Source organism: Cibotium barometz, chromosome 62 (assembly GCF_041138505.1).
Source record: "Cibotium barometz isolate CiBa-2024 chromosome 62, ASM4113850v1, whole genome shotgun sequence".
Lineage (NCBI taxonomy): Eukaryota > Viridiplantae > Streptophyta > Polypodiopsida > Cyatheales > Cibotiaceae > Cibotium > Cibotium barometz.
The window spans coordinates 23,153,681-23,178,021 of record NC_141107.1 but is presented as its reverse complement, the minus strand read 5'-3'; positions in this window follow the sequence as shown (position 1 = coordinate 23,178,021).

The following is a 24,341-nucleotide window of genomic DNA, read 5'->3' as shown; positions in this document are numbered from 1 at the left end:
TTATTTTAGTATCTATGTACTTTGTGTTGTGCTTCTAACCATCACTCCATCTACATGCAAAGAAGTTGATAAGTGCCAACCTACTAAGTTGTATAAAAACCAAATAAGGAGAGTAGCAAGTATGGAAGCTTCATCTTACATAAGAAGCTTTCACAAAATTTAACTTGGGAAATCTAGTAGTTCTAGATACAGATTCTATTACTATTATGTCACCTATTATAAATACTCTCATTGTGATGAAAATTTTCTTCCTCTACTAATTCTAACTACATGATTTTGATAGGCTTAAAAAGATAAATTATAATTATTATACACTATCCTTAAAAGTACTTCTATCTTAGCTTTTGATACTCTCTTCATTCTACTTTTAGTATTTTACAAGGTCTAAGTACTATGAAGAACAAAACTTTAAGGTGTTAAAAGGTTAAAACATTGATCTTTATCATCACAATACACATCGTGAGAGAAAATTTTCTCTTAATTATCACAATAGACATCGCGAGAAAAATTTCCTATATGTGAACCATTCACAAAATTGGCCTTCATAGGTAACAAAGACAAAAAAAAAAAGTGGACTAGATCAAAACATCAACAAACATGTGCATTAAGTCTCAAGAGAGACTAAAAATAAAGAGAATGATATGGAAAGTTGAGTTTCACAAACTGTATAATGCATTCTCATACATACTTTCTTGTGATTATAATTTTTTAAGCGTGCTATTATTAATTGTTAAACAACACATTTTTAATCAAATTTTAACCTCTCATAGTAGATAGACAATGTTTATAAGAACCACAATTTTTGTACCATTGTCCCACCACTTGGGCTCATTCCAATGGAGAAGTGAAATTTCGGAACATGGCATCCTTAAATGCCTCCCAAGCATCAAAGTGCATACCCTCATGTTGAGTAAACCACCACCATAATTGGGCATAATCTTTCAAATGCAACACGGCAAATTGTACTTTGTCCACCTCCTCACAGGGATACAATGCAAAGTACATATCCATCTTGCTACTACATTCCTCCAATTCTTTGGTGGTTGTGTTCACCCCTTTGAACTTGGGAAGTATAAATTTTTCCTTCACATCTTTGACCCTTGGTGACTCCAATGTAGTACGTCCATGGGTAGTGTGTGGTATGTCCCATGAACTCATCAATACTCCATCCACAAAAGTCTCCCACTCACATTGTGCACACCCCTTGAATAGCCCTCCATGGGATCCAAAGCTGTGGACTACTTTCCAATGCTAAAAACCGAAGCATGTCGACCTTGATGGTCTCTTGAAGGCACATTTGACTTTCCTTGCATACTACCAAGATTCCCATGTGGATTTGGTGCATGGTCAAATCTGTCCACACCCTTGTGCACACCCAAAACGTTGCAAATCTTTCTTCCATCTTATCCACTATTTCATGCATCAACTTTTCATTCTCATTGCCTTGACGCACGAGCTCACTACTAATTTAGAGCACCTCCTTTTGGGCATCTCTTTGTGCATCCTTGATTGCATCGGTGAGAGAAATCCTTACAATATCCAAGGTGATGTTACCAAATGAAATTTGATCATGCCCACTAGTGTGCATCAGTATGCCTTCATTAACTATTTGCCCACTAATGCCATGCAGAGGTACCCTTTCTTGTTACATTTCCCTTGAATTTTGCCCAAGTTCAAGAACGGAATGTGGTGCCACATTTTGATCGTGTGGTTCATCACCAAATGCAGTGTCGACCACATGTGCCAATCCATCACTAACCCCCTTTTTTCCAACATGTTGAACTTCGTTCCCCTCCACGTGCACTTGTGCTTGAGCTTTCGACAATGGCCTTCCACAGTTTCCCATGTTACCAAGTGGTTACTAGGGCAAATGGAAACCAAATTGGGAGTTCTTTATTTGTTGCGTCGTCTTGAAGAGAGGAACACTTCTAACACCTTGAATTACCACGTTGAGTATCCCTATATCTCTCTATTTTGACTTTTAGTTGAAAGTCAACTATTTGAGGTTGATCACCTAAATGGTAACAGAATCGAGAGTTTTTTGGCTCGTTTGGAAGCTTTTAAGTAGTTCTCTTAAGTTATGTAAACACCTTGAATTCAATACACAGTGTTTTGGACTGAATGAGAACTTTCAGTCTGACGAAACTAGCCTCTTTACACCCTAAAACGATGTCCAAATCAACCACTTGATGGCTTGTTAGATTGCCTTAAGATGCCCTTTCAAGGCTTCTCAATATCCTTGAGAGATCTTCAATGGTTTGGGACTGAATTGCACTTTTGTATTCTGCAGGGTGTAGACAAACCACAAAATTTTGGGCATAATATCCCCACGAAACAGACCAAATCTCAATAGCAATCCATTAGAATTTTTCCAATGTCCATTCATAAGCAATGTCCCAAGTATTCGCAACCACAAGCATTCACTTGCCAGTGCAACTCACATGCTTTGATCACCTCCAAAAGTGTCCACGGCATGCCCAATCAAGTACGATTAGGCTTCCATAGCCTTGGCATGCTTACAATGTAGCCAAGTTGTATGTCGGAGGAGCGCTTTATGCTTGCTGATCTCCCGACCAAGCCTTCCCACCCTTGTAACTAGTCCGAATAGAGGCACAAGTTGGGGCCATGTCTTCACATCCAATGTACCTAATCCCCCAATGTATTGCTTTACCCCAAAATCACGGCACGATGGGTTTAATCCATGCTCCCCTCAGGCCTCTCCTCCAATGCCCGAGGTACCCTCACACACATACTAGATACTAGGAAATTGAAGTGAGAGTACAAAGTGAAGTGGATGTGGATGTAAGCTTCAAAAGGAATGGTAGGGGCACTTACAGTGTGTTTAGCATGAACTCATGCCACTTTCATTTTATCGATTACAATGAGCATGTACTCATGCTTTCCTTCAATCACAATAGTAGCTCTCCATACACCAAATCACATCAAACCAACATCCAAGTAACATCCAACATCATGTGAATCAAAGGGCAAAAGATTTGCGAGAAATAGCTCCACACTTTCCTTACTTCACATATGCATCATGTGATAGAATCAAGGCTTGCTTAAGATGCTTGAAGGCTTAACAAAACTCATGATTTTCAAGCCTAAAACAGTGGTACAGGTTTAACCCCTTTTCCTTGATCCATATCCATCCTTAATGTTCAAGAAAAACACCATATTGACAAGTAAAGGCTCCCAAAGATCAATGCAATCATAGAATCATGTAGGCACATGTATGAGCTTGCTTTAAGCCAAGCTTTGGCACTGACATGAAGCCAAGAGCTTCTATCAAAGGGGAAGAGTTTAGAAGTATTAAGATATCATGTAGCTTTGATGGTTTTGATATTGATTGTACTATCACCTTTTGAAAATCATTTACTTAGTGCTCTTGATAATATGAGAAAGAGATTTATGGATAATTGAGCCTTTAGGTGGTGCCCTACAGATACTCTCACCTTCATGATATCCTCTTGTAAAACTTGTAATGAAGAGAGAAAATTTGATTACAATTTATGGATATGAAAGTCTTGTGGATCCAATAACACTTCGGCATGAGTTTCAAACATTTAGAATTTGACAAGAAACCACAGATTGGAAGGGGTAGAACTTTGTTAATGAAGAGAGAAAATTTGATTACAATTTATGGATTTGAAAGTCTTGTAGACCCAATAACACTTCGGCATGAGTTTCAAACATTTAAAGTTTGACAAGAAACCACAGATTGGAAGGGGTAGAATTTGGAAGATACTTGGGATTATAATAGCAAAAATGGCACTTTGAAAAAAAAATATTAAAATTTATTAAGGTTGGCCCAGGTAGCATTGGTTCAAAGAGTCTCATTCATGAAGCCTCATGCATATAGCCTTATGCATAAAGCTTATGTATAGAGCTTAATACATAAGGCTTATGCATAGAGCTTAATACATAAGCCTCATGCATAAGACTCATGCATAGAGTGTCACATATAAGGCTCATGCATAAGCCTCATGCATAGAGCCTTATCCCCCATAAGGTCTCATGCATGCATAAGGCATAGAGGCAAAACATATGCAAGGAAAATAATCCCCGAAAGGTGCAAAAATAACAAAGAGCAAGGTCAAGAGGTTTACCTCTTATGCTTGTGAGAAGGGCTTGTACACGCGGTTGATCTTCTTTGAAGAAGAAGAAACCCTAAACCTAGCTAAAAAAAGCATTAAAATAGGTAATTTTTTTATTTATTAAAAAACTATTAATACAGCTACTTAAGCATTCAAGAGAGCAAGGCGAAGAGGTTTACCTCTTATTCTTGTGAGAAGACTTGTACGTGGTTGATCTTCTTTGGAGAAGAAACCCTAGCCACAAAAAAAGTATTAAGATAAGCAAAGTTTCTATTTATAAAAAACTATTAATATAACTAGTTAAGCATTCAAAAGAGCATACAAGAGAAACAAACGATAAGTCTCAAATGCTAGATTAGGCATAAGCTTAGAGCATGCATTAAGCCTTATGCATAGAGCTATATTAATGCTTTAAGCTCTATGTATAAAGCTTTATGCATAAGCTTTAAGCTCTATGCATTAAGCTCTATGCATAAGCTTTAAGCTCTATGCATTAAGCTTTATGCATAAGCTTTATGTACTATGCTAAACCTACACCCGCTACACAAGAGTGAAATAAACATAGAGATTGCATTAACAAATACAAAAAAAAAGAGGGGGGCTTACCTCTTTATTGTCAAGCCAAAGGAGAGGATTAGTGTAAGACCTACAAAATATCAAATTAAAAAAAGTGATACCTATAAAAAATATGAGACATAGAAAAGACCAACACATATTAAGCATGCTCACAAAGAGGAGAAGGAGAAGCTAAAAGAAGGTTATTACTTTAAACTTTAACCCTAATTTCATTATGTACTCTATTAATCATTAGGGTTAAGCATAAGAGAATAGTACCTTCATTAGGTCACACCTATGTAGTGATGAATAAAGAAAGTAGAAGAGGAAGAGGAAGAGGAAGGAAGCATAAATCCATGAGATAGAGGTAGATTGATGGAGTAGATAGAGCCGGTATAGTCCTTTCAAAGAAAGGAGTGGAGGAAATATTTTGGGGGGGAAAAGAAATGCATCGGCCGTATGGGTTTGAAAAGTTATTTATCCAGTGTCGCTATAAGCCCTGCACGGCGTCGCTTATAGCAGCGCTTATATATAAACGATGCCCAGCGCTTATATATAAACGATGCCTAGCGATGCTTATAGTGATAGTTATAGCGATGCTTACAGTGGCACTTACATTTTTAAAGGTATTCCACAAAAGGAATTTTGAAAAACTCTGTATGAGGGAGTTGTAGTATCTTTGGAGTAGCGGTGTAACATAAAATGCCACAAATAGTATGAGGGAGTTGTAGTATCTTTGGAGTAGCGGTGTAGTATCTTTGGAGTAGCGGTGTAACATAAAATGCCTAGCGATGCTTATAGTGATAGTTATAGCGATGCTTACAGTGGCACTTACATTTTTAAAGGTATTCCACAAAAGGAATTTTGAAAAACTCTGTATGAGGGAGTTGTAGTATCTTTGGAGTAGCGGTGTAACATAAAATGCCACAAATAAGCGTCGCTATTGCTTGCTTTTGTTGTAGTGGATTGAAGAGAATTTATATAGAAGGCCCTCCATTATCTTAATGTGACTTTAATGATGCTATTGCGTTATGGTGCACTAATGTGAAGATAATAAGACATGCTTACACCTCTCATGCATGAAAAGTATTTTGCTGAAACACATATGCTCCATGGTTTTTTGTTTTGTTTTATGTTTGAAATGTGTCGTATGACTTACACCTCTCATGCATAATAAGTATTTTTCTCAAACACATATGCTTTATTATGTGTTTGAAATGTGTCTTATGACTTACTACTTGTGTTCTTATTGATAGATCATTCCATTGTACCTTGTGAGATTGATTCAACATCAAAATTAACACATTGCTGAATGTTGGGTGATTCATGATGTCAAAGAGAGCACTCTCCCTTATTTGATGATGAAAAAAATAATATAATTTGTGCACTTATGTATAAATAGGAATAACTTACAAATATATAATTGTGTGTGTGTGTGTGTGTGATTTTCTTACTTCTTTTTCTTTCACCTTATATGTCTTTACTCGCATATTTATGTGCTTCTCCTTTTTTCATGTTCTTATGGTCTTTTTAATTTTGCAAAGTCATGTTCATACTATGTTTGGTGTTTCTTCTTTTCCTATAGAATGAAAATCAAGTGTGGAATGAAATACATACCTTTCTCTACGGTTGTGGCCCTGAAAGCTCAACTATCGAAAAACTTGCATTTTGGTCCAAGGAAAAAAATCTATTCATGTATATCCTATGAACTTTATTTTGGTGTTTTAAAGAGATTATAATTGTTTTGGATATCTTTAAACTGCATGGAATTTATTATAGGATATCTTGATGTTGTTACATAATTTTGGAAAGTAAGTAGCTAAAACTTTGTCAAAAGGTGATTAAAGGTTTTCCAAAGGCTATGATAAAAGATGCCCGTTAAAACTCATTTGAATTTAGAGAGAAAAATTTGTCACTCCCAAAATTTGGAAAAAACTTGCTCCATTTCCGAAGGGAATGTTTTCATCCTTGGTGCAAACTTATTTTTTAAAACACTCATTGGAACTTCAACTTGACAGTCAAGATGCTACCCCATTGGGTTTCAAATTTGAAGGTCATAAACTAGCTTGAACTTAAATATTATCTAAATATATATAGAGAGAGATCCACTATTTTATATATATTTAGGGAAATCTTCAAAATAGTGGCCTTCTATTGCAACCCTATTTTCTTAGAGGCCATCCCTAGAAGGCTTCAAATTTGAGCACTTGCTACCACGGTTCAAGCAATCTAGAAACAAATGAAGCACCGCCCCGAGTCCGGACGCTTCAATCAATCTAGAAACAAATGAAGTACTTTGCAAGCTATGGTCTTTTGCTCCAAGGCGTCAGAACATGGAACAGTGAGACAGCTCATGCAGGCTGTAGAAAGGGGAGGCGGACAAAAATTGAAAGGGGAGGCGCAAGGTAACTGATGTCCTCGCAACAATTATGAAAGTGTACTCTTTATCTACTCTAGATGTGTCGTTATCCTCAAGATCCAATAGACTCAATGGTGTGTGAACGTGGATATTAAGTCAGGCAGACCATAGAGCGACAAACCTGCCTTCCCATATCTCGACTCTCGAGGTTGAGCCGCCTCACCAAAAAGTCTTTTCTCAACCCGTCCCAAAAAAAAAAAAGGACAAGGTTAAGCTTACCCGGTTTTCATTAATAAAAATCTCGCTACTAGTCGGTTTTATAACTATATACCTAAAAATTTTGTCGGTTTTCTTAAGGATGAAGTTAAATTTTTGTCGAGAAATTCGAACTTCAGTTGGGTGAAAATACACTAAAGACGAGTTTTCCGTGAGCACTGAAAGGCTTTTCTTAACCCTTAGAAAGTTGGAGTTTGTAAAGGTGGACTCGTTCAATGGTATTGTAGGTATAAAAGTAGACTCCTTCAATAATAGATTGGAGGTTGATGTGTCCAATAGACAGGTGGTTCATGTGTCTCTCCCAAGCAAGGTTGCCTTTTCACAAGCACCCTTTGGATAGGTGGTTGATGTGTCACTAACAAGCAAGGGTTGCATTTTGACAAGCATATCCTTGCCCTTCAAAACTGGCAGGAAGAGGTTAAAGCCATATATTTTTAAAAATTTATCTATAATTTTTTGACGAGGGTTGATGTATTTGATAGTCAGAATGCTTGAAGACGAGACAACTTTCAAACCTCAAGCATATTACCTCAAAGTTAGTGTTTGGAAAAAGGTGTGCCTTCGGCCCACAAATGGCCAATTGAAATCTCAAAAAGGCTAGTCGAGATCTTTCTTAAAAGGAATTGAACAGGTTGAATACATGCAATAATAGTGTAAATTTCTCTAAAAGAATGGCTATTTTCTTCAAAAATTTTGGTTTGGTGGAAAATGAAGAGGCCCAGGTTGTTTTCGAAAAAAAAAAGGTTTCTAAAACATTGCTTAGAAAACCTGCTTAGGACAACCTTCTCTCAACATGATCTGGGTCCAAGTTCCATGGATTGCTATAAAAATCACATCATGTGATGTATAATTTCCCTTCTAAAACTAAGGATTATAGCTTAGAATTTGACCACAACTTTATTAAAGTAATACAACGTTTTTAAATAATATAAAGTTTGTTGTGTATTTTTGTCGATACAAAAATCTAGCTACTTTTACCGATTGTCTTTACTTTTTCTTATTCAAGAAGGGCCTTTTCATACTCAATGCTTCTCTTTTATCAAGTTGATGTGTAGGTCATGTATCAATTGACATCATCCTATCCTACAAGATATTATCTCTTGCCCATTAACATTGCACACATTTATGTACAAACTTAACTACCTTTTTCAAATTTTACACAACCAAAATTGCATACTTGCATGGTGGTGTGCAATGAAAAGTCACTCCCAATCACCATTAGTAGCTCAATCTCAATTGTAGATGTAGCTAAAATTTATAAGTTTATCTTGGTGTATGGGAAAACTATATAACATTCAGTCCCATACAAGTAGAAGAGGCCACTACAGAGACAAGGAGAGTCAGACAAGTCGAGGTGGTGGTTGGCAAATAAATGCAAAATGAAAATAAAGTACATAATTTTTAAGTCGCTCCCTTAGAAGCTCAACAAAGTCGGTTCACACTAATATATCAATATCAGATCTATTATAGTATTGGGTTAAGATTGAGACTATAATATCAGATCCATTTGATTATTCTAGTATTGGGTTAAGATTGAGACTATAAAACTATTTTTGTCTCACTAGAAAAGGTAAATATTGTAAATGAATAGATAAATTATTAATAATCTCATACTCGAGGGCTTTTTCCTTATACAATTCCTCTCTTAAGGGCCAATGGGGTGTTACAAGGTTCTATTTTGCAAAGGGAAAGAAGTGATACACACTATTGTGACCTAAAGATCAAATTGTAAGGGGACAATGCTTAGGTCAATGTAGAATTTTTCACCATTAGCTACAATGGCCATGTTCAAAGTATTGCTAGTGCACCCCATTCTGATCCAACCACAAAAATGTTATGAGCAACCATAGAAATGGCTAGCATTAGAATTTTTCAACCACAAAATGGGCCAACGATAGGTCAATGTAGAATTTTTCAGCGTTAGATGTGGCTACAATGGCCATGTTCAAAGTATTGCTAGTGCACCCCATTCAGATCCACCAGCCACAAAAATGTTATGAGTAACCATAGAAATGGCTAGCATTGCTAGTGCCAATTCCATCTCTATTGTTGGTCTTCCTTCCTCAAAATAGTAGGACCAAGAGGAGTGAGTAGCCTAAGGGTCTCAAACTTATAACCACAAGGAGGTTCAAGAAAACAAAGTGTAAATGTTCCTAAGAGAGTCCCCAAACTTACAACCATAAGGAGGTTCAAGAACATAAAGGATGAATGTTTCTAGGAGACACCCCACATTTATTGCTACCCCCTCACCTTCCTTAAAAGATTAGGCTCAATGGGAGTGAGGGTATAGAGCATCCTCTCATGGACTAGAAAACCCTTTTCCTTAGAACTTCCCTTGCCTGTATGATAATTTAAGGTCCCTCACATTGATGAAAAACAGGTAGAGGGAGAGACACACACACGGGAGCAAACCCTAATGTATATTACAAACCCTAACCATAGAGGGAACCCATCTCCCTTCTTACACAATGCACAAAGCCATAATCCATAATACACAACACACACTATGTGTTGTGTCCACACACAGCTAACCCTAGCTAATGTCCACACACTATGTGTTGTGTCCACACACAGCTAACCCTAGCTAATGTCCACACACACTATGTGTTTTGTTTACACACAGCTAACCCTAGCTAATGTCCACACACTATGACCAGTTGGACGTGATCATTTATGTCTCACACATGCTGCTACCTAACATGCCAGCACATAGTGCAACTGGCACAAACTGACATCGAGCTTGAATCTCAACAGTCCCTCTCAAGCTCATGATGTAGATGAGCTTGGGCAATCAAAGCTCTCAACACTCCCCCTCAAGCTCATCCCACGTACTCCTAACATAGGAAGTACTTAAACTTCTCCCTGCTAAAGTGGCTTTGTAAAGATGTCAGCCACCTGCTCTTAAGTCTTCACATACTGTAAATCCACTGTACCATCAAGCACTTTTTCTCTGACAAAATGATAGTGGACCTCTATGTGTTTGGTCCGCGCATGAAAAACTGGATTCTTGGCCAACTGTATGCTGCTCATGTTGTCACAATGAATGACAACCTTGCCATCAATAAGCTCACCCAAATTAGCCAAGAGACTCTTTAACCATACTCCTTCACATGTAGCAATGGCTGCACCCCTGTATTCAGCCTCCGTAGTACTAGATAAAGTAACAATAGGTTGCTCTAATACCATGATGAAAAATAGGTAGAGGGAGAGGAGACACACACACACAGGAGAAAACCCTAATGTATATTGCAAACCCTAACCATAGAGGAAAGCCATCTCCCTTCTTACACAATGCATAAAGCCATAATCCATAATACACAACACACACTATGTGTTGTGTCCACACACAGCTAACCGTAGCTAATGTCCACACACTATGACCAGCTAGACGTGGTCATTTATGTCTCACACATGCTACTACCTAACATGCTAGCACATAGTGCAACTGGCACAAACTGACATCGAGCTTAAATGTCAACACACATATCATTAGTCAACCCATGAACGTCATATGTAAGAAATTTTCTCTAGCACTAATAATAAGTAGTATTATTTTATAGTGAAGTCGTGTATAGTCAGGAACAATGATAATATTATGTACATCCTATTTGAGTTTATTGATACATCTAATAAAAATACCTAATACATCTTATATGATTTTATTAATAGATCTAATAAAAGTACCTTACCATACATAAGATTTGTTTAATTTATCGTCTACAACTCACATTAACATGTTTATTCTTGTCTCACCACCATGGATCCTTCTTGTAAACTTGTCATACACATTTGTACATATGATAGGCATGCTATAAAATAGATGAAACTAGCTATACTTTCATAGGCATCTCACATTATAGCTAAAACCTTGTAAATCTCACTCTAAAACTAACTCAAGATTCTATCCATCCTAAGAATCATGTTTCCTACAAACTCAAAGTTCCACCTATCTTGACAATGTTTGCAAGTGACCATGCTTAACTTTGAGATTCCACAACTTGGTAGGTACATTTGGACCACAAAACCTCAAACCTCAGTGTTGTGGGTGTTTCCTAAACTAGCTAATTTCTGTACAACAAATACTCATGCTAAAAGAAAAGAATCCTTAATGCTAGGAAGACAATATTAGCAAATTCAGAAAATGTCAATACTTTGATAATTTTAAAATTTTGAGTCTTGTTATTTTTGGGAATTATGAACTTTGGATTTTCTTTTAACTTTAGGAACTTTAAATTCACAAATGTCATTAATTTTGTGAATTTCATTTTAAAATTTTAATTAATTTTAGGTTTTTTTAATATTACATTTATTTTGAGAGCCTTTACATTTTGAGGTTCTTATCATGCTTTGTGGGAATAGGTCATCCATGCTTTGTGGGAATAGGTCATCCATCCTATAAACCTGAAATTAAATTTTAACCTTCGGAATTTCCCTTGATCATTTAAAACTTTGTATTGTTGATCAATAGATGATTCAAATCATAAATTGTGTTGCTTATAAACATTGTCTATCTAGTATAAGAGGTTAAAATTTGACTAAAAATGTGTTATTTAACAACAAGTAAGAGATGATTCAAGTCATGGAGCAAAAGGGGAATTCCATTAAGGAGTATAGTAACCAATTTGGAAAACTCTCCATCTTTATTTTGGGGGAATGAATTGCAATCATCACTTGGGGCTGATGTGAAGGGTCAAAGACCCCAAACCTTGCAAGATGCCATGTATTATGCAGAGGTCTTTGAATCTAAGTATCTAGCGGGTGTTGCTAATAGATGGAATGTGGGGACAACTAGACTATCTACTTTTAGCCCAAATGCAGTCAAAGGGCTAACTTCTACCTTTACTATGCCGTATGTACCTCGTGCAAGCTTCACTCCAACCCCTAATCTCATACCACGATAACCTAGTGTGTATGGACAACCAAGGAATGTGAAATGGAGTGGTTCTATGGCCAAACCTCCACCCAAAAGTGATGCCAAATCCTCTTCCCTTCCTTCAAGGCAAGGTGATTAAGAAATTGATACAAGTAGATATGGATGAGAAGAGGAATAAAGGGGTTTCCTTTCTATGTAATGAGACATGGAGCCCCGAGAATAAAAAGATATGCAAGGCAAAGGAGCTACAGGCTAACATGATCTATGAGGTGGCTGAAGATGAAGAGGCACTATTGGAATACATGGACGAGGTTGAATTTCAGGATTGTGCTGATGATGTGATGGAAAAACCTACTCTTGACCCTTCTTAAGAGTTTCCATTTGATCTGAGTGGAGAATATTGGGAAGACAATGAAAGAAAAGAAAAGACAGCCATGCTATGTGCCATTTCACAAGAAGCTAAAGAGGGATGCAAAGGTTCCAACACTTTGAGGCTTGTGGGAAGATTGGGGGTATATCAATCCACATACTTGTTGATTCGGGGAGAACACATAGTTTTGTGAACTCTAAATCAATAAATTCTTTGAGACTATGCTCACAGGAGATTATGAAGCCTCTAAAAGTGGAGGTTGCAAATAGACAGCATGAGCTACGAAAGTGTTGGGTTGCAAACAAGGATTTATTTTTCTTTCGATTATGCCTATGATGGCTATTTGATTGTGCTTGACATTGGGCCCATTGATGTGGTGCTTGGATGTAATTGGTTGCACACTTTGGGTAGGTTTTCAATAGATTTAAAACACATGAAAATGTGGTTTATACATGAGGCAAAGAACTATGTATGTGTGCATCTTTCTTTCTCTCTTTCTCCATCACTACATTCTTATTAATGCCAAGTGTCAAAAAATTCCCTAAAAAGTGTACGGAATAGATCAACTTAAATTAAAATATTCTCTAAAATAAGGAATATTTTCTTGATGAAAACTCAAGCAAAGCCCGAATAACTCTAAAAACTTCATTAGAACTTTGTGCATGCTCAACTATTTAATAGCATGAATCTTCTCAAGCTTCATAAAAGGACAATCAAAATTTTCTTGCAATGCCTTTAGAGTTTTTCCTTACATAGCACACTCTTGAGCAAGGCAACTACTACTTCATTGAGGGTGGCATCAATAAGCTTAGCATATAGGACGTTTTCAATGTTACTAGATGCACAAAGATTAGTTCTATGAGCAATGCAATGGATGGCAATCATGAATAGATGTAAATCCTTTAAATTTTTAGTAACACATAATTTATTTCCAATCATTACCAATGATCCATTTGAACCAAAACTAATTAGCTTCCTTTTATCTAATTCATTATCAATGCTACATTTGAATGGGCATACATATTTTATTTTTTTAGCAACACCTGATTTCTTTCTAATCGTTTTATCGATGCTTATTATGAATTTAAATTTACCTTCTTAATTTAATCCAATTCATGATGTTTAACCAAATATCTCAAAGACTCATAAATCCCTTCTGGTGTTGTGTGGTCCCCAACATCTATAATTTCCCAAAAGCACACCTCGGGATAATGATTCTCAACAAAAGACACATGCATAATCATTTTCTCTTTAGTAGATATATCGATAGACTCATCAATTATAATGCCAAAACAAGATGATTGTATTTCTTATGATATATCAATAGACTCATAGATTATGATGCCAAAACAAGATGACTATCTTACTTATGATATATCGATAGACTTATAAATTATAATGCCAAAATAAGGTAACTGTCTTACTTATGTCATGCAAGTGAGAGAGACAATGATTTTCCAATGTGATCCACAAAGTTAGCATATGCTTTATCATTGTTATACATTTGCTTGGGAATATTGTGGCATTGCATTCTCTCAACAACTTTGGGTGTAAATTTATAAAAAGAGAGGTTATGCTTAGCAAATAAATAAGACACATGAAAGAGTTTTGTAACATCGTCATCAAAACCATCACTTTTTTTTTATCTCTAGTGTCACCACCTCATGGCGCATACCTCCCAAGAGGGTTAGGTACAACCCCTATGGTAAGCATGCCAACACTGCACTGGAACTAGAGCTGGAGCAAAGGGCTAGACAACTAGACTCTACACATGTACAGAATCTGCCACATGAAGATTATTTCATCATGCAAAAGACTAAGTGAGATAGCTCTCGCATCACAAGAGATGGTCTCCCTTTTTAAGAATGGAGGACAAGGCACCTCAGTGCTTTCGCTTTCCTATGTTGACACCTTATCTTTTGGTCTTGTGGATGTAAACACCATGTAAAGACTTCAAGACGTAGTGGCTATGTAGATCTCAAAGCAATGAAGGTATATCATGCGTGGATGACCCACAATCCTCAACCAATAAAGAAGGTGTTTAATGGTTTTGCTCCCTATGGACAAAGTATGCCTTGAATTAAGGAAAGTTGCTCTGATTGTGGTTGCCTACCTATACTTACCGAGTGTATACCCTCAAAAGAAGATTTTAAAACATGGTTTAGTGCGGCTTTCCAAGGTAAAGGCATACTTTTCTGCTTCCACTTCATGGGAAAGGGCTTCTTTCAAGTATTGGTAGAATCTCCAGCCTAGCATTAGGGAAAATTCAGGCTCCAAATGGTCCCTTTAAGGGCTTTCTCTCTCCTCATGGAATCCCAAAAAAGTGTAAATAGAATATTATTATATTGGTTTCTCTCTCTTCTTTTAAAATCTAAATTCACCTTTTTTTCATATTTTCAAAAGAGATTCAATGCTTATTTTATTCTAATGTGCTTAAATTCTAATGTGCTTAAATTCTATGTAACTTCAACCATTGCATGTGAAAATTTGTAAATGTGAAAAGCTAGTACTCTATAAAGTAAGAAAACAAGTACGAGAATATTTCTTTGACATATGTAACTATGCAACTATATTTCTGACATAAGTATAACATGGAATTAGAAGATGTTGATTGAAAATAGTAGCATTTTTTAAAAGAACTTGATTCAATATATCTTGAAGAAAACTTAGTATTTTTAAAAGTTCTTTTTTCCCAAAAATTGGTTCCTCCAATAATTATGAAGAAACCTCCCTTGATATCTTATTAACTTTGTTTTCTTGACACCCTCACGTGATGCAAACATCTATGCAAAGGCGCTAAATGGTATAAACCAACTCAAATGGGCGTTCTTAGAACCTGTTGTTGATGGTTTCATTGCTGCATGCATATCTGTTCTTATCTTATACTTGTATACTACAATGATGTCTGTGCAAGAACAAACCCATTCTTGGCTAGACAATGGTTGTAGTGGGACATAGGCTCCAGTCAACCAACATTATGATTTGCATTAGCCAAAACATACATGGAATTATAAAAGAAGGTTCCCTATGCTGCTAAATGGCTGGGTGGGTTATCTTATAGCAATGTGCGTATCTCTATATGGAAGACATTGATTCTTCCACTGATGCACTTTGCATTTTGCCACTCCTCCACATTTGATGGATATAAAGCTGCAATAAAATTTTAATGCTTAGCTATAGAGCACAAAAAATTAGGTATTGAACATAAAAAACAAAGACTACTTATCGAATCTTACTATTTGTCTTAGATCTTATGCTTTCATCATGGTGATGTAGCATTATGTCCGTGTGCATATACAGCATATACACATGCTACACAAGGACCTTGATTGCACCATTTGGTCGCCTACATAACTACATGATCCTAGCTTTTCAATTCTTGTTAGGATCATTTCACCTTGAATGATCCTCGAGTGCTGGCTCTCATCGTGATCCAGTCTAACTTTTTGAACGACTGAGGGATCCAACTGCTCTCATCAGCATCGTTCGTGTTGAAAAGCTCCACACTTTTAATGCTGAAAATGTGTTTTCTCCAGTTAGAGCTCTCATCTACAAAGGGAAAACTTTACATTATTACCATTTCATTGGGCTCAACAATCTAAATAACCAAAAATAAAACTTTAAAGAAATGTCGTGAACCTTGCACTCATTTTCCTTGTAGTCAAGTTGACAAATAACCCTGTAAGTTTTCACAAATGACATCATGGTCAAGAAGGTTAATGAACATAACAAAAAAATTAAAATCACAAAGAAATCATGATTAGCAAACATAGGTTAACAAAGTTTACTAGACTATTTAGATGGAAGAAAAAAGAGGTTGAGAGAAGAAGAAGAAGAGATGAAGCAAATACGATGAAAATAAGTGACGTTGTAAGAGAGGCAGGAAACAAAGAGAACTAAGTTGAAATTGTGGAGAAAGTCTTCAATCAGACTAGCTTTCAATTAGTATGGCCTCTTTTCTTGATATTCCTTTTGACATACATTTTGGTAGGTGGTACTCAGGCCTCCATGGGGCAAAAGAGGAATGTACAATGGGTTTGTTATGATGTGGGAATTTGGCTTTCCAAAAGCTATACCATGTGGACCTAATGGTGTTGTTAGACATGGGGCCAATTGATATCATCATTTTGGATGTGATTGGCTGTCCACACTTGGTACGTTCAATATGAATTTGTAGCAAGGTTTCATGAGCTTTATACATGGAGAAGAGTGCATCACATTGTGGGTTTCATACAAGCCCAAGCTACAATTGATCAACTATTCCTCTTTTTTGAGCTCGAAATTGGGGAGACAACTTTGACAAAAAAGATTCATGTTACATGGATCTAGAATCCAAGAACTCTTATTGGCTAGCCTTATATTATTTTAATGGGCTCTAAAAGAGCCCATTTGGAGTCCAAATTTTCCCCAATGAGATAGTCCCTAGCTACAATGGTAGCCTTGTCCACCTAATTCTATGGTACTCAGCTTTCAAGCTGGAACATGTGCTTTAAAATGAATGCCCAATATGGGTAAGATTCCCAGATCTCCCATATTATCTATGGGTAGAGGTACCCATAGTGGCAGGTGTTCTTCGCAGAGTACTATATGCCCCTCCATTGGAGTGTAGCAAAGATTGCAGGCCGAGATGCTGTTGCATTCTCTGGGACAAGTGGAATGATGATCCTAACATCCTCACTCTGTCGACCCCAGAAGGTATTGAGTTTACTATTTCTATCAATTTTGGAGCTTCCTAGAATCCTTCTATAAGTGTAAAAAAATAGGGCAGCCATTCAGATATGCCCTTGGACTCATCAGAATCCATGGACACACCATTGACATAGCCAACATAGTAGAATCCTCTCATAAAGCGAGAGTCAAAAGTTTCCTGAAATTAGAACTCTAGCTCAGAAGATAAGGCTACACTTTCTTGCACCCCACTTCAACCTAAGGGCATAAATATTTTCCCTCAAGGTCAAGGAAGAGGCTCTCTTAGGAAAGAATCTGGAGCTAAGGGTTAATCACTCATACTGGGAAGAAACAAGTATGAAGCTCTTTCCACACTTGATCCTATTGAGCTTAATGCACCCCAAGATACCATCATCCTTGGTTAGCATGTCCATGCACACCACAGTAAAAATCTTATCTTGGAACACCAGGGGACTGTGTTTAGCCAAAAAGAGAAGAGAGGAAAATCCCCAACTCTGTTTGATAAGCAGCAAGCTAACTTCTTATGTTTGCAAGAGCTGAAGAGAGGAGAAGACCAACCTCTCAATCACAAGAAGGATGGAATTTCATCCTTCATTAATGCTCCTAGAAACTAGGTTGGAGGAACCGTGATCTTCCTTAGGGCCATATGAAGATGCATAGAACAATATAATGAAGAAAATTGTTATGCCCTTATCCTCAAGGTAAGAAATCTATCTATCACTCTTAACATTTTCTCTATTTATGCTTCGAATGACTTTGCTAAAAGAGCGGCCGTATGGGACCTAGGCAGGATCTAAGAGGGGAAGAGGCCATCCTCATCAAGGACTTCAACATGATAAAGCTGCTGGAAAACCATTTCCATCCCATATTGGATGGAAAAGGATTCATGGAAGCATTTTGCTAATGGAAAAGGATGCATGGCCGAATGGAAAAGGATGCATGGTAGAATTTTGCCTAGAACTTCTCTTTCGTAGATACTAAATAGATGGGTGAGTCGAGCAATGTATGCACATACAAGTGGTCTATTAAGTAGACTGGTAGAGAATGGAGGGTGGCTCGACTAGATTAAGGGTATATTTCTAAAGGTGAATGGTGGACAACACCACACCTTGGGACACTCGCGAGCTCTCTCAGAACATGGCTTCTCTGACCATGCCCCCATCCTTCTCTCCTTTGTGTTGTTGCAGAGGATTTAGTATTTTAAAACTATGGCCCTTCCTCATTCAAGTTGAACATCTCCCACTTGGGAAAGAGAACTTTGATGCAAGGATTACTGTGGCATGGGGTGCTACTAAGATCCATGGTGGGTCTCCCAGTGATTTCTAAGACTGATGCATAAGTTATGTTTCCAACTTTTGTAAAAAATTTGGCCAAGAAATAGCTTGGTAGAGGAAGATATATGGCATGACTATAGAGATCTTGAGAGAAATGTAGATGCAGATAGTACAACAAGAAGGACTAGACCACATCATTACCATCCTGGTTAGCGATGTGGACACATACCTACATGCCCACGCTCAAGTGAAAGAGGATGCACTAAGAGTCTAGGCCCATGCCAAATGGCTTTCTAAAGGGGATGCAGCTACTAGCTTCTATATGCATCATTATAGCCAATAGAATCACCAAACATGAACCTTAGGATTCTAGTTTCCATTTGGGATCGTTGAGCATCTCCTTGAGTATCTCATTTTTCCATTTGGGATCGTTGAGCATCTCCTTGAGCATCTCCTTGAGTATCTCATTTTTCCATCCCTGTCTCATCTTGTAAACTTGCTAAATCATTGATGTCAAGCCATCTTGCTTCAATTAAAACCTAATTTTAAGGTGCCATTACCACCTCACCTTCATCCCATCTTGTGAAAAAGAACTCCCAATCCTCCACATTAATATTAGTTCAATGACATCATACAACAACATCATAGTCCATTGCATTTTCTAAGATTTATGTCTTGTCAATTTCATCATCCTTGAGATGTGGATTGAATTTATTTTTTCCACCAACTCTCAGCCTCTAGGTGATATGTTTGTGGCAAACCCCTTCCCATTTCAAATGCCATCCTAAGCATGACTTTTACATATTCACGTAATTATGAAATATAAGGGAGTGGTTTCTCAGAATCTTTTATTACCCCACATATGGGATTGGGCAATGTGGTTTTTCCAATGGCACTTATCCTCTACCAGCATAGCTGTTAAAATTACAGCAATGTGATGAGCTATGGTGGATCAAATGCTAGAATCAACATCATTAACAAATAGATTGAATGATAATTAAGATGTGATTAGTGAGCAATTAATTGATAACTTAATGATAATTAAGATGTGATTAGTGATAGCTTAATGATAATTAAGATGTGATTAATTTTACCAGCATAGCTGTTAAAATTACAACAATGTGATGAGCTATGGTGGATCAAATGCTAGAATCAACATCATTAACAAATAGATTAAATGATAATTAAGATGTGATTAGTGAGCAATTAATTGATAGCTTAATGTAGGCATGGATAATCAAAAACCAGCAAATTCTCCTTAGGCCAATGCCTCAATATATAGCGTTTACAGCCAAGCATCCAAGCATCCAATCCCACTGATTTCTCCTTGATTCACTCCACCTCTTTGGCTTGATTCTCTCCACCTCTCCCAGAATATCTCCACACCTCCTCAATCTCCTCATGCTACCCTTTATTCTCTCCCAGTAGATGCTTCTCACCTTTTCACAGGTTCTCTCACATTTACAGGTTCTCTTTTACAGCCTCTTGCCAAGGGCTTGTTCCCGTACACACCCTATTCACTTGTATATTTCAACACCTCCCCTCAAGTGAATAATCCTAGCACACTTGGACCCTATACCAAGTTTCCCTCTTACTTGATAGTCCACGACCAGTGCCTCAAGTCCCTAAACTCATAGTCCTTGACACACTCTCTCTCTATGTGTCCAAGGCTACTACAAATGCCGTGACCTTCACTAAAGTGCTCACACATACGTCTACCACATGGCCTACATCATCGGTGGCTCAGAGGTGGTTTTACTCTATTAGGGCAGGTTACATTGGGTTGTGGGGTCTCTCTCTCTCTCTCTCTCTCTCTCTCTCTCTCTCTCTCTCTCTCTCTCTCTCTCAGAAAGATGACCCGACTCCACTTCCTTCTTAGGAGCCTCCATGAAGTTTGCCGATGTCATTCCTTCTCCATTGGGTTTGCTGTAAGCAGTCTCTTGCCATGTATCCTGGTTTTCCATAGTTGTGGCAAGTGAAGGTCCTTCCTTCCTACTCTGCCTCTTCCTCGTCCTTGTCCTCGAGAGAATCCTCCTCGGGTGAAGAATGCTTTTTCTTCTCCTGTTGTTGAGTCAAGCCATTTCTTCTCTTTGCCTCTGGTCTCTTGCTCTAATAGAGCTCCTTCTATCTCGTGTAGCTTCAATTCAGATATATTCTTTAGTGTTACTACAAATAATTTATTGAGTTCATCGCATGCATCTTTTGCCCATTGTATCCCTATGATGTGATGAATCATTAGGAGAAGGTTGAGGTCTATAGGGGCCCTTTAAGATGCCATGTGATTAAAAGGTTATTAAGGAAAAGGGCCAATCATGTGATGCCATGTATACAAAAATGTTGGGTGATTAAAGGTGATCAAAAGATTCTCTAAAAGATACCTTTTTTGTACTTTTCATTCCCAAAAAGTGGGGGAAAGGTTTTTGAAATTTCGAACATCCATAACTTCTACATATGAGCTCAAAAATTGTCGGAGATTAGAGATCCAAAATCTACTCGCTGAGCTCTTTCCATAGATATGTCACATGATATGGTTTTGTCCACTCAATTTTAAATTCAATTTTGGCGGGAAACTTTGAAATTCAATTTTGGCGGGAAACTTTGAAATTCAAACTTCTAGCCGTTTGAAGAATAAGAAGGTATCTAAAGTCAAAGAAACTTAACATTTTAACAAAAAGTCATTAAAATCATAGTATGGTAGCTTAAAGGGCCCCTATAGACCTCAACCTTCCCCTAATGGATTTCATCATTTAAACTGAGTGTGATAAGTCCCAATGCTTTTTCATTTCTGCTCTTCCACTCATTTTTCCCCCTCACCTCTGGGCATTCATCTCTTTCCTCAACTACTAAGCCCCCACAGATTTTTCCTCATGAGCAAATACATGGTTTTTGTCTGCCATGTGTAAAACTGCTCCCCATTAAATTTGGCTATCTCTTGTGCCGTACTCATGATAATGTGAAGGGGGTCTTACCTCTTGATCCAATTTCAAGATTCAAGGGCAGTGTCTACCCTTTTACAACTCAATCTAGTGTTTAGGAGATGATTACAACAGATTTATCAGCATAAAATTACTAGAAATTACATTATTAAGTCAAGGGTAACCAATTTGTACGGAATGGTTTGAGTATCAAACCATCTCCAAATTGCAATATAAAGCTATAGGGATCTCTATCAGATACCTAATGGTTAATTTGAACCCTCAATTGCACCAAAATACAGTGATTACCATTGATTAATCACTGATTAGCAAATTAATCCTTCGTTTTGTGTGTAGAAATTAGAGTATGCGGGGAGTCTAGATCTGAGACCTTAGAGTTCAAATCAGCTCAAATGCTTTCAAGGCCATCGATAGCAATTAGTCTAGTAGAGGATTAAGCCAAGAAACACAAGATTTGACTAAACATTGAATGCTTAATCTCTATTTTACCAAAGTCAAGAGCAGATTCTTTATCATCTACTAATTCTAATTAGTTAGATAATGGGCTCATAAATTTGATGGATTCTAGGCTAGGCTCTAATACCATGTTAAAATTACAGCAATGTGATGAGCTATGGTGGATAAAATGCTAGAATCAACATCATTAACAAAAGAGATTAGAGGATAATTAAGACATGATTAGTGAGCAATTAAGTGACAGCTTAATGTAGGCATGGATAATAAAAAACCAGCAAATTCTTATTAGGCCAATGCCTCAATTTATAGAGTTTACATCCAAGCATCCAATCCCATTGATTTCTCCTTGATTCACTCCACCTCTCTTGCTTGATTCTCTCCACCTCTCCCAGAATATCTCCACACCTCTTAAATCTCCTCATGCTACCCTTTATTCTCTCCCAATAGATACTTCTCACCTTTTCACAAGTTCTCTCACATTGACAGATTCTCTTTTACAGCCTCTTGCGCCACCAAGGGCTTGTTCCCACACACACCCTAGTCACTTGTATATTTCAACAATAGCTTTGTAAGGCTGGATATGTGAGGTTATAGGATCTCTCTACTATGACTAAGGATATGTTATGTGAATGCTTGTGGACCCCTTTGGTTTGAGGTAGTTCGAGAAATTGGCTCTTTACCCTTCCTATTTTGTGGATCCTTCTTGAGCTAGTCTTGAACATTGGCTCTTTATCCTTCCCCATGCTCCCTGTTTTCTCATCCGAATGGAGAAGGATTGAAATTTGGCTCTATGGTGATCCATGGTGAAGATGCTTCTATAATGAGCTCTTAAGTGGGACTCTTTCTTGCACTATGTGTGCTTATTGATGTGTGTTTTGAGGAACACTTATCTCTAATAGTATAGGTACAACGAAGGAGACATGTCTCAATTGTTGTTATATGGTTGTTGGGGTTTCTTCTTGGTCGTGGGGTTTAGCTTGTAATAAGCCCAGCTCATAATCTCGACGCCAAAAATATTTGAAACATTATGGGGTTCGACATGGTTTGACCACTTCTTGATGGAATGAACCTTCTTGGTCCTGATCCCACTCCTTCACTAGAGCTTCACCCAAAGATAAGGTAGTTTAGTACCTTTTTATGAAGTTTATGGCACTATTTATAGATCTAATTAGTGTATTTAGGGCTTGGAGAACTGTGGTGATGATGGCTCTTATTTCCAGGTGTTCTGTTGGTTCCTCTTCATACATTTACATTTTAGTTGCTCATTTTGTCCCAAAGTTCCCACACAAAAGTAGTTTCGAAGGAGTTTTTCCTTCTTAATAGGAGAGCACTTTGCCTTCGGAGTGTTGGTCTTTTGTAGGCTAGGTGGGTTTAAGGAAGTGTAGTTTGATGCACTATAGTTGACTATATTATCCTTTACAAAATAACTAATATAAATAAAGTTTGCATGCAAGGTTTCGCTTTAGTAGAATTGTATCTTGTGCTTCCTAAAGTAGGTTTGAAATTGATCTTAGGCACATCAAGCTGTAACAAAGTATTTCTTTTTTGTGGCACAAAAAATTATGTTTTTTTTAAGTTTTGAGTTTTTTGGTTTATTTTTTGCTAGGTTCACGTCTCTAAGTACACACCTCTAGACTCATGTGTCCATGCTCAAGTCTATAGGTTCATGTATCCAAGATTATGTCTCTAGATTCACGTCTCCAAGCGCATGTTTGTAGGCTCATATTGTAGGCACAAGCCTTTTTGTATAGGATCACATACTTTATTTTTATGAAATAGGCCTACTTAGGGCATAAAATTTTATGCAATAATTTTATGATAGGGTTGGTGTGTAATTATTGGGTAATAATTCTACTTTAATATGCAAGGACAAGAATTTTCCTTAGAATTTATATATGATATAGATTGTATGACAAGAAAATCCTTAAAGGACATGAGTAAGTATGTCCTTATGAGTCTTTCGGTAGTAATAATGGGTTTGTACAGTATTAGGTATATCCTTATAAGTCTTTAAGGCACTAATAATAGGTTGATATAGTATTAGGTATACCTATCTTTAGACTCACGTCTGTAGGCTCGCATGTCTGCTCACATTTGTAGGCTCACAAGCTCACATGTCTAGATTTATGTCTTTTTTTGGATATATGTGGACTCATGTTCCCTAACTCAAGAGCTCGTTTAGCTTGGTTTTTGGAGTTTCTGAGAATTTTTGGACTTCATGGTGGGGAGTGATCAAGGGTCCTAATCCTAGTTGATGATCATATAAGTAATTTAGTATTTTTAATTATTTTTATTAGATTTGCATGATTCTAAGCTACCAATTAAAATAATACAAGAAATTATTATGGAAAAGTATGAACATAATTAAATACTACACTCTAATCCACACCTGATGGAGCTTGATGCCTATGGTTTTTACAGAGTGGATTCCACTCTTCATGATAATTGCTAAGCTA